Source organism: Pezoporus occidentalis, unplaced genomic scaffold (genome assembly GCF_034315485.1).
Source record: "Pezoporus occidentalis ecotype Australia unplaced genomic scaffold, CSIRO_AGI_Poc_V1 ctg134, whole genome shotgun sequence".
In the NCBI taxonomy this organism is placed as follows: domain Eukaryota; kingdom Metazoa; phylum Chordata; class Aves; order Psittaciformes; family Psittacidae; genus Pezoporus; species Pezoporus occidentalis.
Genome location: NW_026913146.1, coordinates 470193 through 487671, shown reverse-complemented (window position 1 = coordinate 487671; position 17479 = coordinate 470193). Strand labels below are relative to the sequence as shown.

The 17479-nt window shown below is 39.0% G+C and overlaps 1 long non-coding RNA gene across 1 annotated transcript in view; it reads left to right on the top strand.

Moving 5' to 3' along the window:
• The window catches only part of LOC134158776 (uncharacterized), a 260592-nt gene that overhangs the window by 155410 nt on the left and 87703 nt on the right, over positions 1-17479 (top strand). The window contains exon 2 of the long non-coding RNA XR_009962900.1: positions 8661-8743. This is a non-coding gene — a long non-coding RNA (uncharacterized LOC134158776). The remainder of the gene's footprint in view (positions 1-8660; positions 8744-17479) is intronic.

Here is a 17479-nt window from a genome sequence, read left to right as displayed (position 1 = left end):
AGTACACACTCACCAAAGCAAATACTGGATCATTTTTGACTAGGGGGTGACTCCCTAATTCCCTGTAGCTGTAATAGCTCTTAGGAGACACTGACAGAGAAACACTGGATCCAGATTTACATTGTTCTAATTTAGATCAAGGACCATGTGAAATGCAGCAAAGAAATGTACTTGCTTGCTGACCTTCCAGCTTATGAAGAGAAACAGAATCCCCCAGCAATATTATTTCCTTACAGTCTTTAATTCAGTGTTATTTATATATACCTTCTTATTTTAATATCTAAACCACCTCACACTCTTTATATTATTGACCTTGCTTGTGAAGAGTCATTCCTTTTTTAACAGGTAAGAAAATTGAAGGCCATATTACTGTAACTATTTAGCTACTTAAAAACGGGATAGGTATTAAGAGTATGGGTATATGTAGCGAGTCAAAAGACAGAAATATTTGACAGAGCAGGAACTGAATGAAAGCCCACAATTACTCATTCTAGGAAACATTTTCTTTTCTGTTGCGTTCTGAAAGGAAGTTTCTGTCATTTTATCTGTACAGATAACGTGCTGCAGCATCGCCAGTTGTCTTAAATTAAGGTTATTTGTGTTGTCACTGCCTGCACAGAATAAAGACAAATCCTATTATCAAACTAAATTCCATCCCTATATGAATATAACAATTGAAGAGTATTTTCTAGGCATATCAACGCTTTTATCTGACACCTAATATGTCCATATTATCTTGATTTCTCAGTTGTAATTAAATGTAATGATTGCATATTTTTTTTTATTTAAAAAGGCAGTTGCTTGTACTATAAAATTTGATTTAATCGATCGAAGACTCATTTCATGGACTTTTGAGGACTGAATGTGTTTAAACAGTGCTCTAACCAGACAGCAAAACATGCATAAATCAAAGTAATTAAATCAATGGAACACTAGGAAATTGTGAACCAAAAAGATACTTTTAAAAATAAGCAATAAAAATTATGATTTAAGATCTCAGTTTCCAGAACAACCACATTATTGATGTCAGTACCCACTGCCCCTTTCACTAAATAGCTGCCCCTTATTGGTTCCATATGCTCTAGGTATCATAATTAGGAAGTGAGCACAAGAATATCCCTTTAAAATTTCTCCTATATGAAATGGAGAAAACTGTGGAGGAAACCAGCAACACGTGTCATGATAGAAAATTATAATGTACCTATATGTTCAGAATAATTTGTATATTATAGTCATAAACATTTCCTACATCATACACATGATACAAAGGCAAGTAGTTGACAGCTCAGATTTTCAACTAGGACAGCTTTTATAAGGTTTGACAATCTTCTTCCATACGTGCTTAATTATAATGGCTTATTTTTATGAAAATAAATCTCCAATCATGTAATTAAATTAAAGATTTATTTTCTCCTCTTTTCACCAGAGTATTTTACCTCTTAGGTGTATCCTTACACAAGATGGAAGTAAAAATATATCTGTCTTTCTCACAGGTATTCCTATGCTCTTCTCATCAAGGTAATAACTTGCTTCATGGCTTCTGGGGTATGTTTATGTTTATAAACTCTGTATTCAGTCGGCTCCAGGCATCGGCAGCGTTGTGAAGCGAGCTCAGCTCAGTGTGCAGCCAGCTATTTAAGTCATTAATGTATACAAACCTAAATAAACTCGTTACGTAGCTGTCAGATATATACCCTTATGGTGGGTTCTCCCTGATAAACTTTGACTGAGTCCACAGTTTATCACTTCTAGCTTTAGATATGTAATAACTGAGGCCAAGTTAGAAGTCTCCTGGCTGTAAGGTACCTTCTACAGTTGGTGGAAATAAGCATCTACTGAAGGCTATTCAGTTAACCTATGATATGAACTATTTTTAAGAGATAATTTCCTCTATCAGTTAGTGATAAAGATCAGAAAATATCTATGTTACTTCCAGGTCTTACTTCATATCCCAATTCATTCCAAGAACTCATGTGCAAATGGAAAACTGGTGTGTGTTTGAAAACTAGGGGATTGCACCAAAGCATGCATTTTCAGGACTCCATGCTGCTATCTAGATGCCAGTGATCTTAGCAGTTAAGAATCTTTTGGCTTTATCTTCATAAATATGTTTCCACACAGGTCCATTCTTATGCAAACGTTCTTTGAGTCACAGTTTTGTCAATCCTGCCCTTGTACCTTCCCACAATGCTAGCTCCTATGCTTTCTATGTCTGTTCAGATCCACAGTCTTTATCTAATAATCTCCTCCTGTTTATTGTATTTGTCTTTTTACTCACATGCCCCCATCAGCTTTTCTCCCACTTTGTCACTGGGAAGGAGCTTCCCCCACATCCCCACTTCTAAACTGTGTAGTCCCAGTTTCAGCTGGGAATGAAAGTCATTCATCTTTTTTTATCCTCTATGACAACACTCTAAGGAGATGCTTCTTTATTTGCTCCAAATGCATCTAATGATTATCCACATGAATTTTCTGTCATCCTTTTCCTGTCTGTCAGCATCCAATCCTTTATTTTCTCTGTGCTGCTTTGTCATTCCTTGCTGATTTTCTATATAAACATAAGTAAGGTTACAACAGGCTATACAACATAAGTATCATTTGACATGAGTATGGAATTCACATATACACAATTAAGAAATCTACTGATTCACAATAGTAAAACTAAGATACAAATTCTCTTTTGGAATAGATTAACATAGATCAATTGATATTTAAGCTAAGAATTTAGACCTTTATTGGGTTAAAAATGAAATCTTAAGAGGTGCCTCATTGGAAGCCATCCTCCTAGAGGCAGAATAGCAATATAGTGTGATAGACCCTTAATATAAGCCAGAAGATTTCTGGAAGTTTTTGCAGCTATTTGCAAAAATAACCGCAGGCAGGTCTCTTCTGCGTTTCCATTTCTTTTTATTTCCTGGGCACCAAAAAATACAGATTATCTGAGAGTCTTTCAGGAGTTAAAATAGCAGAAAAAAAAATCCCACCGCTTAGCAAGTGCCTTCTCTTACTAGCAGCAAAACATGGAGGGATTCTGCGCTGAAACTTGATGATTTTATAGAAGCAATAAAACAACTTTGGTGTTTCTCAAACAATGAGTTTTAAAACTGATGTGGAGAAGATCCATCAAAAATAAATCAAACCTCATTTTGCTTGTGCCATGAGAAGTGTGTGTAATAGAAAGTTATTAAGACTAAAGGTGCTTGCTGCATTGCCTCAGAACACTGTCCAGTTGCCGAATCATTCCCCAATCAATCAAACGTCAGCCTCATTTCTTCTTGCCAGTGAGAGTCACAATCTGAGTGTAGATTATGAGATAAAAGAGGGTTAGTAGCTTTGTTTTCTTCTGTATTAAATGATTTGCACCGCTCTGTTCTGCTTTCAAGGCAGGTGTGAGCTGATAAGAGAAACCTACACTTTCTGGAAAATTATTTCAAAACCTAAAACGAAATATAGCCTGATGTCCAGGTAAGGTCTTAATTAAAAATGAATAAAAATATAATGAGACTTGAATTACCAGATAGGTAACAGCCAAAATTGCTGAACCAGAATAAATCTCATTCTGAATATACCTATGGGTTTCGTGTTCCTTTTTGGAAACTAGGTATCAAAATATTTTGTTATTTAGTTCTTTTGTCAATTCATTAATACCTGTTTCCTATGCATCCCTATTTATACACCTGCAAGCCTGCTTGGAGGTTGTTGTAGGGAGTGTCCTGAGAAACACTGAGCATGATGAACACTGACAATGAGGGTTACAAAAATACAATCTGGATTATGGTGCAGAAAATATTAGTTGCTAGAAAAACTTTTCAGTAGGTCTTTGACTTCAGGTCAGAGAGAGGGAATAGCATTGTAGTGTGTAAAGAAACATATGCACCATCCTTTCCAATAGTAAACTTTAAACATCAGTAGGGTAAGGATTATCAGAATAACTGTCTGATTTACACTTTGCCATATAAATCTGGAGTCATTCCACAAAACAGCGCATAGCAAAGTGTGCCTCCAAATTAAAATAACTGCATTTTATCACCCCCTCCTCCACCTATTACTCCTGCAGCCATATATTCCCACTACCAGCCAACACACCTGGGCTGATTATAGGCTCAACCGGGTTATATAATATGACACGTCAAGGTGGCAAATGTGTTCAGCCTTCCAATCTCACTGCTGGTGAAGCCAAATACAGCTGTGACTCTGCCAAAGGTATTAGTTTTCCACTTGTTCATCTACACAGCATCAAGAAAAGGCCTAAGAAAGCAAAGACACACACTGCCTTTGTTTTACTGCACTACATTTGGTCCTTTTGTCCCATAAAGTCATTTAACTCGTTTGACACCTTAGGCACCAGCAAAACCTTTAATTGTAGGTGACATTAAGAGTTTCTCTTAGATAATCTATTTTAGCATATGAATTTTCTTTTCAGTACTTCTCTGTTTCCAGATCAGGAATTGAACAGATTTTCATGTAAGTAAGGTGAAAGTAATTGTGCTCAACATTTCTAATGTCAGTGTTTGCTTTCAGAGATTTGTTAAACCTTTCTTTATTTTTTTTGTTTTTTTCCCAAAACTATATTTATTTTATTCATTTTGAATGTCATTTAGGCAAAGAGCTTCCTGTGTGCATCTACAGAAACATCTCATGCATGCTGCAAACCATTTACAGGAAATAAAAAACAAATACCAGAAAATTAGGAGAGCAGGAGTCATAGTTCATCAGCAAAATGCTGTGATGAACATACTTCCACTGAGGTACAGTATATGCACAAGAATGTTCTGATAAATCAGTAATATACAGACTTTGGAAGTCTTTGAAAAACAGAGAGGATGCTTGTTAAAGGATTCTCACTGTCTCCATTTGAAATGCATCAGAAGTTCATGTCAGCTACTCAGCAGATCCTTATTTAGAGCAGACCTGCCAGCTTGGCCTTACTGTGTCAGGGTGCATCAGTGTGTTCAGAAAAGTGATTTATTGTGGCAGCATGAATGCCTAATTATGTGCAAAGCTTATAGTTTTCAGCAGGAGAGAGCCCAAACAAGTAAAGGGCTGAAATGAGATTTATTACTTGTTACCAGCATTTGCTTACATGTTCCCTTTATTTTTCTTTAAATTATATTATCTATCCTTCTCTCCTACTGCCTTATCAAAGCTACAGCATTACATTACCAAGTGTTTCTCTGTTCGATATGATTTTACAACATCTCCAAGCTTCATTCCCACAAAACATCATACTAATAACCTTTTCTTGCATATGTTGACTGTCAGTCATTTTCAGTATCTACAGTGCTCTCCTTAAGGGAGAACTACTATTAAATCAGGTGATTACAGCGTAGAAAATACCAAGTTTAAGTTCAGTTTAAGCTTCTTTATTTCCTCAATTATATAATGTTTAGTTTAAGTCTGGTCCTTCCAAATTAACAAAAGATTGTCTGTCTCATTCAGTGGACAGTATGAATGATACCACTTTACTGGAGAGTTATTCAGGATTTTGCTTTACCTTTATTGCTCAGCTTGTAACCCACAAAGTTTTTTACAGAACATTACTTGACCTCAGTTCTGAAAACAGTTATTAGTTCAGATTTAGCTTCTCACAGCAGTTCTCATTGTAGTAGTTCTGTTTCACAAATATGGATAATTTATCTTCACAGTACTTGGGTAAGATTATTCATGTCCGTTTTCTAGAGGCATGGGTAAAAAAAATTAAAGAGAAAAGTTTTCACTTGGTATACCCAGTTTGAGATGTTCAGGATTTCTTTTCTCATTGCACAGAACACTTACAAAGCTCAGCTCTCCGTTATTTTAGTTGCTGATGTGAATGCTCAGCAATTATGTAAACCAAGGTGGAGGACGTTAAGTTGGGGAACACACAACTAATGCCCAGACACACAATTAGTGATTGCCTTTGCAAGGTTTGATCCAAGCAACCAAGTAGGAACTCTCTCACAGCAACAGAGGAGAAGAAGAGACTGAGGGGTGACCTTATTAGTGTATATAAATATATAAAGGGGGAGTGTCATGAGGATGGAGCCAGGCTCTACTCAGTGGCAAAAATGATAGGACAAGGGGTAATGGGTACAAACTGGAACATAAGAGGTTCCACTTAAACTTGAGAAGAAACTTCTTCTCAGTGAGGGTGACAGAACACTGGAACAGGCTGCCCAGGGAGGTTGTGGAGTCTCCTTCCCTGGAGACATTCAAAACCCGCCTGGACACATTCCTGTGTAACCTTATCTAGGTGTTCCTGCTCCTGCAGGGGGATTGGACTAGATGATCTTTTGAGGTCCCTTCCAATCTCTAGCATATTGTGATACTGTGATATATGGAGAATGAATTCTCCATATCAACAGTCAGTTGCCTTAACTCTCCCAACCCTTCCTGCAGTCTCCTCCTTCACTATTTTCCAGTAACAAAAACAATATCCTGGCTTAAACAACCAAAGTGCATGAAGTATTCCACCTCAACAAACAAACCAGCATTTTTCAACTGAATCTGGCCCCACCTAAATTCTCCTGATCCATTTTTCCCCTCAGCATACATTAACATCTCTCTACATAGTCAACTTGGGTTCATTCTACCCATACTGAGAGCCAGCTCCAAACCATGTAGTCACATGAGGTTGGTGTTGTGCTCAAACTAGCAAGCTCAGCCTCCCAGGTGAATGTATTTGCTCAGATTCTTATTACCTTAACACAGCTGTATGGTTCTTGGTCACAGCTCATCAGGTCTGGCAGCTCTAAGTGTGGGCAAAGTTACTTGCATCTACTTCCATGTCTTTTTAAAGATATCCAGATTTATATCAAAGTTATAATTTTTTAGACAGCACAAAGCATTTTTAATTAGCTACTAAGAGTCCAAGTGTGGATGGGAGCTATGTTAGCAAAACTGACTCATTTGTATAGTACTTGAGAACTGTAAGCATAGTAGTGCTTATGTAGGCCTAGACATATCAAGAGGTACAAAGTGATAAGGATGAAAGGGCCTGAAGATTCGCTCTAGATTTTATTAATGTCTAAGTATTAGGATTCTCATAAATACATTCAATACATTCAACAGACTATGCTGGCAAGGTCAGCTGGAGGTTAGGATAGATATGAAACTTTACAGGGTGAAGGTTGGATAGCTAAAATTGGTTTCCAGAACAGATAATCCTTCATTGATATTTCTGAAATCCTTTGTAACTGTCTTTGTTGCTTTCTGTTACCCAGTAATTTCAACTTCTCCCTTTATATGCTGATTGATTCTTGTACTCATAATCCCTTTTTTTTATCTTTATTTTTTCACACAGTCTATCTAGGAAAACAAAAAACTTTTCCATCAGTGTAATATGCACTCCTATCACTGGACAGCCAGCCACAGCAGTACGGCAAGATTGCCATTAATCTAAACTGACTATATTCAGAAGTGTGAGTTTAGCAGGAATTATGAAAATAACTGTCAGAAATTGCCTTCAAATCTACTGTAGCATTGGCCACTGATATGGACAAAAATGTCTTGCTTCATGTAAGTGTCTTAAAGAGTAATACCAAATCAGTAAGGATGTTGTTTGATGTTAAGCACTACTTGCCCCTGAAAACCTCTTGCTGCTGAGGAACTTTACTGTAGACCTCACAAATGCCTTTATCACAATTAATTACCCTGCTGTTAATTAATTGATGTGCAAAGAAAAATGGATATTTTAAACAGAATTCCAACTATATTCCTCAAGAACATATTTTAGTTAAGACTGCAGGGTTACCTTGGATTCATCTTACTTAAAACAGTGTTGAGAATGACCTATTGAACTCTGAGTATCAGTTCAGTGGTCAACCTGAGAGTGGCCTTTGGACAGCGAGAAGTGTCAATGAACAGACATTCTAGTCCCTAGGCAAAAGACTGAACATACAGAAGGTATTTATGTATAAACATTTTCTTTTTGCACTTTTCCCCACTGCCAGTAGTTTTTCCTAATGATAAGGCTGTGAAACAGAAAGGAAAAAATATAAACACACTGGCTGTTTCAAGCTATAGTATGTGCAGTGTTTACTAACATTATGGGAATTATGTCTAGTTATGTGGTCTAGCTTTCTTTCTCAAATTGTTGCTTTTGCAAATGGCCCAAACACATGCTGCACTATCTATTTATACGTCTGCTGTGAAAGCATTAAACAGGGATTGTAGCTTTGCTGGTCTGCCTAATGTTAACATACCTAGTGTTTAATCCTTGGGCATTGTTTTCATCCTGCTCAACATTTTTTGTTTCTAGATGACAGATATCTGGGCAGCAGCTTTGCTCAGTTATTACCAGCTTCTTATATGTGGGATAGCATGACATAAATGGCCTTGAAAATGACACTTCTTTGTAGTGAAATTCTCAAACATCATCCTTTATTTTCCTTCTTCTGTCCTTTCATGAGCAGCTTGTAGGTTATTTTACCTGCGAGTTGGGGGGTAATCTAAAATATCTTCCCAGGTTAGTGATAGGACAAGGGGTAATGGGTTAAAACTTAAACAAGGGAAGTTTAGATTGGGTATAAGGAGGAAATTCTTTCCTGTTAGGGTGGTGAGGCACTGGAATGGGTTGCCCAGGGAAATTGTGAATGCTCCACCCCTGGCAGTGTTCAAGACCAGGTTGGACGAGGCCTTGGGTGGTATGGTTTAGTGTGAGGTGTCCCTGCCCATGGCAGGGGGGTTGGAACTAGATGATCTTAAGGTCCTTTCCAACCCTAACTATTCTATGATTCTATTCTATGATTCTATGATTTTATTAGTGTCCTTCCAATTTCTTTTTTTTTTTTTTCTGCCAGAAAATGTGGGAGCTTCAGATTTGTCATTCAAACCTCTCAGTGAACTTACTGGATAAGTAAAGCTCTGCAGGTCCTTACCATGCTCCCATATTCAGTGATATGCCATTCAGTCACAAGACTTCTAAAAATCTTCTTTGTGTGAATAGAGGAATCACCATCACTCAAAACGCCACCTTTCTTTTTGCTTCTGAAGATTTCAAGTCTCTTATGTCTGCAGTTACTCAACCTGTAAACAACAAATGGGACTTTATGTCAGTAACAAAGTCTGTAGAATACACACACAGAAGAGCCTTTTACGATAACTTTATGGCAACACTTAAACATTTTCAACTGGAGTGCAGAATGATCTTCCTGTACTGAGCTGTTCTTTTTCATGGTTTTCACCTATTGTTTCTAGAAACTGATCTAAGAAATATAAATATAGCAGTCTACAGAAAAGAGCTAAAATCAGTAAACCCTGGTTTTGTCACAAGGAATGGGTACTCACCCATTTTTGCACCTAAGAAAAATATATTGCTATATCTTTCACTTTATTGCCCGACATTCCAAGCCTCATCACCCTACCTGACTCGATGGTGTACATGTGAGGAGAATGAAAGCAAGCTGAAGAAACAAAAATAGGAAAAAGGTGTGGAAGGACCTCCAAGCCAGAGGTCGGATGACAATTTAGGAACCTCTTCAGTTTCTTAAGCAATAGGCAAACCTAGCAATGAGGGTGAGTGGCTGGTGCTGAGCCATACTCCTCCTATGGAGCTGAGTGCAACATAAGCAAAAGTATACTGTCAAAAGAAAGGAAAATACATCAGATTGGGATATTAACTACTATCAGTGGATGTCTTTGCCAAAGAAGGTGCTTACTAGTTTGCTTATACTGCACGTAAGGGATGTCTATTTTCTTTTGTTATACTGACTCTTAGTGCACACCAATAAATACATAACTCATTAACCTGATAATTTTGAGGTGGATGATGCTGACAGAACACATAACACACGCACACACATGCACTTTCTATTTAATCACTTAGAAGCAAAGTGAGAAAAATGTATACTGAATACAAGTCTGAAATGTTTATAAAACATTTTATTGTTGCTTTTGCATCCACCACAAGTATTATAAACACATCAGCACATAATTAAAATAAATTAAAAAAAAAAAAGAATATGACAGAACACATCCACACATTGCATTACTCTTAATCAATAAGTGTAGAATATTTAGTCACCAGAAAGCTCTTATATTTCCAGGGCACAGGAGTATGTGGCTGTACTTTTTTCCTACCCTGAACCCCTGGCCAGGCAGAGGGCCATATTTGACTGGATTAGTGACACACCAGAATACTAGATTTATACTGTGTGCATGTCTTAAGCTCTGAAAGTCTCATGAAGGACATAACATGCCATAACAGGAGAATATGTCTCATGTTTTTATTATTGCCTCTGGATACAAACTTTTGCTCCATCCTGTGAGTGCTGGGCACACCCCCAAGTTCCCTATTGTTAAATCTAGGACATCCTTTTTTGGATGTCCTAGGACACTGTTTGCAAGACAGTGAAAGGAAGTAGAAAATTTCTTGCAGAATAAAAGTAGTATGAATACAGTTATTGACAACAAAGTTGTTACAAAGGTGAGCTTGCCTGTTGTTTTCAGCGCGTGAATGCCTCATTTTATAATGTCCCAATATCCTCCACTGCTGCTTGACACTGAAGCAACTATGGACTCACTTTCTAGTCCACTGACTGCCCTGGAACACGAACCTATGACTGTAAAAGATCCAAAGCTGTAAGTAAATATTTATGTGGTTAGCTCATGGCAAGCTGCTGCTGCTACATTGATATGAGTACTTAGATCAGCTACTTTGCAAACTGAAATGACATTGCTGGTTTACGAATGATTCTTTCTTGAACATGCAGTCCTGTGCCCTTCATTTGTCCGTTCATACTGACATACTCTGTAGTAGTCATTAAAATGTGCATAGAAGAGGTTGGTTGGAATTTTAAATTAATTGATTGTCATGATTTAAGCCCAGCTGGTAACTCAGAACCACGCAGCCGCTCTCTCGCTCTCCCTCTTCTTCCTCCCTCCTGGAGGGGTGGGAAGGAGAATTGAAAGAATGTAACTCCCACGGATTGAGATAAGAACAGTCCAGTAACTAAGGTATAACACAAATCACTACTGCTACCACCAATAATAATAATGGTAAGGGAAATAAGGGGAGAGAATATAAAACTAAAAGGGGAAAAGGAAAACAAAACAATAAACACAAGTCATGCACAATACAATTGCTCATCATCTGCCGACCTATACCCAGCCTGACCCCAGCAGTCATCTGGGCCTTCTCGATGACCCCTCCCAGTTTATAGAGTGGGCATGATGTGCTGTGTTATGGAATACTCCTGTCATTAGTTTGGGTCAGGTGTCCTGTCTCTGCTTCCTCTCAGTTTCTTGTTCCCCTCCTCACTGGCAGCGCATGAGACTCAAAGTCCTTGATCAGGGTAAACATTACTTAGCAACATCTGAAAACATCGGTGCGTTGTCAGTGTTGTTCTCATGGTAAAGTCAAAAACACAGCACTGCACCAGCTACTGAGAGAGAGAAAAATAACTGTTACAGCTGAACCCAGGACGCTGATCTATACCATGGTTTCATTATATAGTTGGAATGGTGTATAGGTAATGGGTAGGAAGGTTTTAAACTAAATCATGAAATAAGGAATAGGTATAAGCTTATCCTAAATTGACCATAGTACATTCCTTGACTGTTCTGGGAGGTTTGTAACCCTCTTGAATTCACTATGTAGGCAACTGTTTGCTTCACTGAGGTGAACTTAAAAGGAATTGGCAGGGCACAGTCACAGATTCACAGCATCATGCAGCTTTGCACAGCTCCAGTGTCAAATTACTTTCCTTATATTACTGAATTTTAAGTGTAAAATCTTTATGAAAGCAAAAAAAAAAAACAAACAAAAACCCACTGGTGTCACATTTCCTAAACACCTGTTTTCATACACAAGCTCACTTTATCCTATTAGCTGTTAATATTTCATACAGAAAGAGAATGAATACCAATATTTACACAACCTGCACGCGGTAGAAGATGAACAGCTTCATGCAAAATACTTATGTACAGTTCTAAATTCCCTATAAGCTTTTTGAATGGCTCCTCTGTATCTTCTGCTACTACAAGTGCAGTGCAGCTGCACTCTCTTAACTCAATGACACACACACACAAAAAGGCACGTATCTAGAAGCACTTAAAAATAATTTGTTTCTTCACAGAAACAATTCTCAAAGCATCAAATTACTGGTGTGTTAGCACAGAAGTGCTAATTATCATTTACACAGGAATGAGAGACCCAAACCAAGTCTTCACTGTGTAGTATCTCTGCTGTGTCTTTGGGCCTGAATATTCCATTCTGAAAGCAGAACACCTTATTTCTGGTTTTGACGATAAATTCTAGCCTGGTCTGGGGATAAGTTGGGACACTTTCACAATGGGAGGGTTTTTAAAAATATTAAGGAGATTTTCTAACAAGGTAAGATCAAGGCCCTAAACAAAGGTGGCCCACATGGTCTTTAGGACCTAGTCTTGGAGAGAAGAAATTCTATTTTGCTCCAGAAAATGACACAGAGGATTTATGGCCCTGCTATTTCTCACCAAATGACTCTTTTGTTCTGGTACAAAGACAAGCAATCTGGAGAAATAAATGCTTGAGAAAGTTTCATAAGAACTTCACTTTAACTGTGTCTACCTTATTGTCATTTCTTCCATACACTTAGAGAAGGACATAAGATATTCTTGAAAGGTTTTAGTTTAGAAAACATGATGCAGCCAGTACGCAATGGATTCCCTATCTGATATAGCTCAGATTTAATCTGACTGTTAGAAATCTACCCTTTAAAAAAAACAGGTTTGGGAAAAAAAATCCTGATTCGTACATTTTGCTTCACTTATTTGTTTTCTAATGAATTGTATTTCTTGTCTGGAAAGACAGAATAGGTTATACAATATCAAGATATGCATGTGAAATAAAGCTAGAGACAGCCTACCTGTAATAAATAACACAATACCCAAACCTTAATTTCCAGATGAAATGCTAATTCAGTCATGCACCAGCTTCAACAGATTGAAATTTCTGCCTATTCTGAATTATTCCACACAAACTTTTACAGGAGATACACTGATATTTTTGTGTTCAGGTTGATACATACGACATTTCTTGGAAAAAGAATTGCTACTGCAACTGACTACCTGTTATATTGTTTTATACATTGGCTTAGGTCCTGACCAACACACTTTTAAAAGCTCCTAAAAAAAATATCAGATTTTGTTTATTCCAATGGTATCTACCTATTAATCTTATGCAACTGTCAGGTTCATATACATCTGCAATATATTACATTACCAATAACAGTGATTGCATTATAGCGAGAGACTACGCATTCATAGAATCGTAGAATCATAGAATAGTTACGGTTGGAAAGGACCTTAAGATCATCTAGTTCCAACACCCCTGCCATGGGCAGGGACACCTCACACTAAACCATATCACCCAAGGCCTCATCCAACCTGGTCTTGAACACTGTCAGGGATGGAGCATTCACAACCTCCCTGGGCAACCCATTCCAGTGCCTCACCACCCTAACAGGAAAGAATTTCCTTCTTATATCCAACCTAAACTTCCCCTGTTTAAGTTTTAACCCATTACCCCTTGTCCTATCACTACAGTACCTGATAGAAGAGTCCCTCCCCAGCATCCCTATAGGCCCCATTCAGATACTGAAAGGCTGCTATGAGGTCTCCACGCAGCCTTCTCTTCTCCAGGCTGAACAGCCCCAACTTTCTCAGCCTACCTTCATACGGGAGGTGCTCCAGTCCCCTGATCATCCTCATGGCCCTTCTCTGGACTTGTTCCAACAGTTCCATGTCCTTTTTATGTTGAGGACACCAGAACTGCACACAATACTCCAGGTGAGGTCTCACAAGAGCAGAGTAGAGGTGCAGGATCACCTCCTTCGACCTGCTGGTCACGCTCCTTTTGATGCAACCCAGGATACGGTTGGCTTTCTGGGCTGCGAGCGCACACTGAAGCCGGCTCATGTTCATTTTCTCATTGAGCAACACCCCCAAGTCCTTCTCCACAGGGCTGCTCTGAATCTCTTCTCTGCCCAACCTGTAGCTGTACCTGGGATTGCTCCGACCCATGCACTTGTCATGGTTAAACTTCACGAGGTTGGCATCAGCCCACCTCACAAGTGTGTCAAGGTCCCTCTGGATGGCAGCATTCCTTCCCTCCAGGGCATCACCCGAACCACACAGCTTGGTGTCATCGGCAAACTTGCTGAGGGCGCACTCAATCCCACTGTCCATGTCAGCGACAAAGATGTTAAACAAGACCGGTCCCAACACCGATCCCTGAGGGACACCACTGGTTACTGGTCTCCAGCCGGACATTGAGCCATTGACCACAACTCTTTGTGTGCGGCCATCCAGCCAGTTCTTTATCCACCGAGTGGTCCATCCATCACATTGATGTCGCTCCACTTTAGAGACAAGGATGTCATGTGGGACAGTGTCGAACGCTTTGCACAAGTCCAGGTAGATGACATCAACTGCTCTACCCCTGTCCATCAGTTCTGTAGCCCCATCATAGAAGGCCACCAAATTGGTCAGGCAGGATTTCCCCTCAGTGAAGCCATGCTGGCTGTCACCAAGCACCTCATTGTTTTTCATGTGCCTTAGCATGCCATCCAGGAGAATGTGCTCCAAGATTTTGCCAGGCACAGAGGTGAGACTGACTGGTCAGTAATTCCCTGGGTCATCCATTTTCCCTTTCTTGAAAATGGGGGTTATATTTCCCTTTTTCCAGTCATTGGGAACTTCACCTGACTGTCATGATTTTTCAAATATGATGGACAGTGACTTAGCAACTTCATTTGCCAGCTCCTTCAGGACCCGCGGATGGATTTCATCAGGTCCCATAGACTTGTGTACCTTTAGGTTCTTAAGATGGCCTCCGACCAGATCCTCTCCTACAGTGGGCCTAGGGTCTTCATTCTCACAGTTCCTGCGTCTGCCTTCCAAGACTTGGGTGGTTTGGTCAGAGCCTTTGCCAGTGAAGACTGAGGCAAAGAAGTCATTCAGAACCTCAGCCTTCTCCAAATCCTGTGTAGCCAGTTCTCCTGAGAGCTTCCTGAGGGGGCCTACATTCTCCCTAGTCTGTTTTTTATTTGCAGTGTACCTGTAGAATCCCTTCCTGTTATCCTTAACATCCCTAGCTAAGTTCAATTCTAACTGGGCCTTAGCTTTCCTAACCTGGTCCCTAGCTTCCCGGACAACATCCCTGTACTCTTCCCAGGCCGCCTGTCCTTGCTTCCACTTATTATAAGACTCTTTTTTCAATTGAATTTTCCTCAGGAGCTCCTTATCCATCCATGGAGGTCTCCTGGCCCTCCTGATGCACTTCCTTCTAGTTGGGATGCAACACCCCTGAGCTTGTAGCAGGTGATCCTTGAATATCAACCAAGAGTCTTGGGCCCCCCTGCCCTCTAGGGCTATATCCCATGGAACCTTACTAAGCAGGTTCCTGAAGAGGCCAAAGTCTGCTCTTTTGAAGTCCAGGGCAGTGAGCTTGCTGCATGCTCTTCTCACTGTCCTGAGGATCTCAAATTCACCCATCTCATGATTGCTGCATCCAAGGCTGCCCTGGAGCATCAGATTTCCAACCAGCCCTTCCCTGTTGGTGAGCACAAGGTCAAGCATGGCACCTCTCCTTGTTGGCTCCTCTATTACTTGCAGAAGGAAGTTGTCTTCCACACAGTTGAGGAACCTCCTTGTGCCAGGCCGTACCATCATTTCAACAGATTCACCAGATGAAGGCTCAAACTCAAGTATATTGTCCATGGCAACTGATGTACAGTCCAGGATGTCAGCTAAAACTCTTGGCAGAAAACATGTGGTCAAATGTGTGGTGATGCCAGGCTGTCCTATTTACACTACTAAATAATTTGTTTTTCCTTCTTCATATTCATGTGTTTCATGAATTGTACTACTTATAAAGCTTCAGAAATATATGCAGGCTCTCAGAAATGTCTCCAAGCTCATTTGCTTCAATACCTGCAGTAGTTCAATTACACTGATCATCACACCTCTGCAAGTAGATGTGGCATTTGGGAAAAAAAAAAAACAAACAAGCAATAAAAAAAAACAAACAAAAAAAACACACAAAAATAAAACAACCCAGAAACTTAAAAAAAGGGACTAGAAAAGCTCCTTTTTTCTCAGGAAGTAACTTTTGAATTTAGTGCCCCAGCAGTATTGTGGACTAATGCATTAGTCCGATAGAACAGCCATCTCTAGATCTTGTTTTTACTGAAGATACTTCAATTAAATTTTAGATTATATCATAACAAAGGAGACCTTTTGCTGGCTTACCCACAGGAAGTTAGAATGCCACTTGTTCTGACTATGTCTCCAAAGGCTGGGATTGGTATAGCATCTGATTGAGTTACCTAAACAGCTACAGTACCTCAGCTTTGGAAAGGCTGGGGAAAAATGTACCTTTTATGGAAAATTAAGGCAAACAAAAGAGAGAACAAAAGGTGAACATAAATGATAACACATTGAATTCACAAGTGAATAGGTTCAGTAAAAGCAACAATAAATAAAAGTATGCCTTTATGGAAAGACTGGAGAAAAAAAAAAGAATTCAAAAGCAGATGATATAATTAGAAAGCACAACAGACAGAGACAGGTTATGCATGCTGACTTCAGATCAAAATGCCTTAAGCTATCCCTGCATAATTTGCAATGTATTGGATAAAACATGTTCTCCTTTCAGCTGCTGAAAAACATCCACATTCATGACATGGTAAAATGTTTTCCAGGATTACCCGTACAAAACTAAGAAATGTTAAGTAATTTTGGAAAAGTGTTAAAATAAAATGTACCGAAATTCTATAGATGTTTGTCTAGCTTGGTACTTTAAGTCTTGCAGCACTACTGCCCTTTTGTAAAGAAGGAGCACTACATATAACACTCAGAAATAACATTTTCATATAGAATTCTTCTGGGAAGTGAAAATCCCTTTCAAAAGGGATAAGCAAAAGCTTGCTAGAAAGTACGTGATGTCAAGAAAAGGTGCTAATTCTCCCTGCTGGTGAGTGTAAACTCTACTAAAGTGTGGATTTCATTTGTAATTAAGTCTTCATCTGCACAGAACTTTTCTACATTTCAGAAACAAGTTTTTAAGGATTCAGACTTCTTTTTTTTTTCTTTTTTTTTAATTGAATCCCAATTCAGTAAATATTAACTTAAGCAGTTTTTCCAAATAATCTTCCACTTGGTATCAGCTGATTGTTTTACATCATTTGACGTTTGTAGGGCAACAAGCACTGGCATATTACAGAAGAACTCCAGGAAAGCTGTACTCCCATCGCACATACCATTTCTGATAGTGTCACTTTACATAGTGAAGTTGCTTGGAAAGAATATAGGACAGGATGTTGAGGAAGCAATTGTCTTCAAGAAAACAGCAGGCACTAAGGTCTTCCCAAATTGTCAATTAAGATCTAAAAAAAATGCAAGAGAAAAGAGAACCAGAGGAAAGAAGGAATACAAGGAAATAAGAAAGGTGCTCAACATGACCATGTATATTATATATGGTATCAGCATCCTACAAGAAAACAATGCAAATCGCATG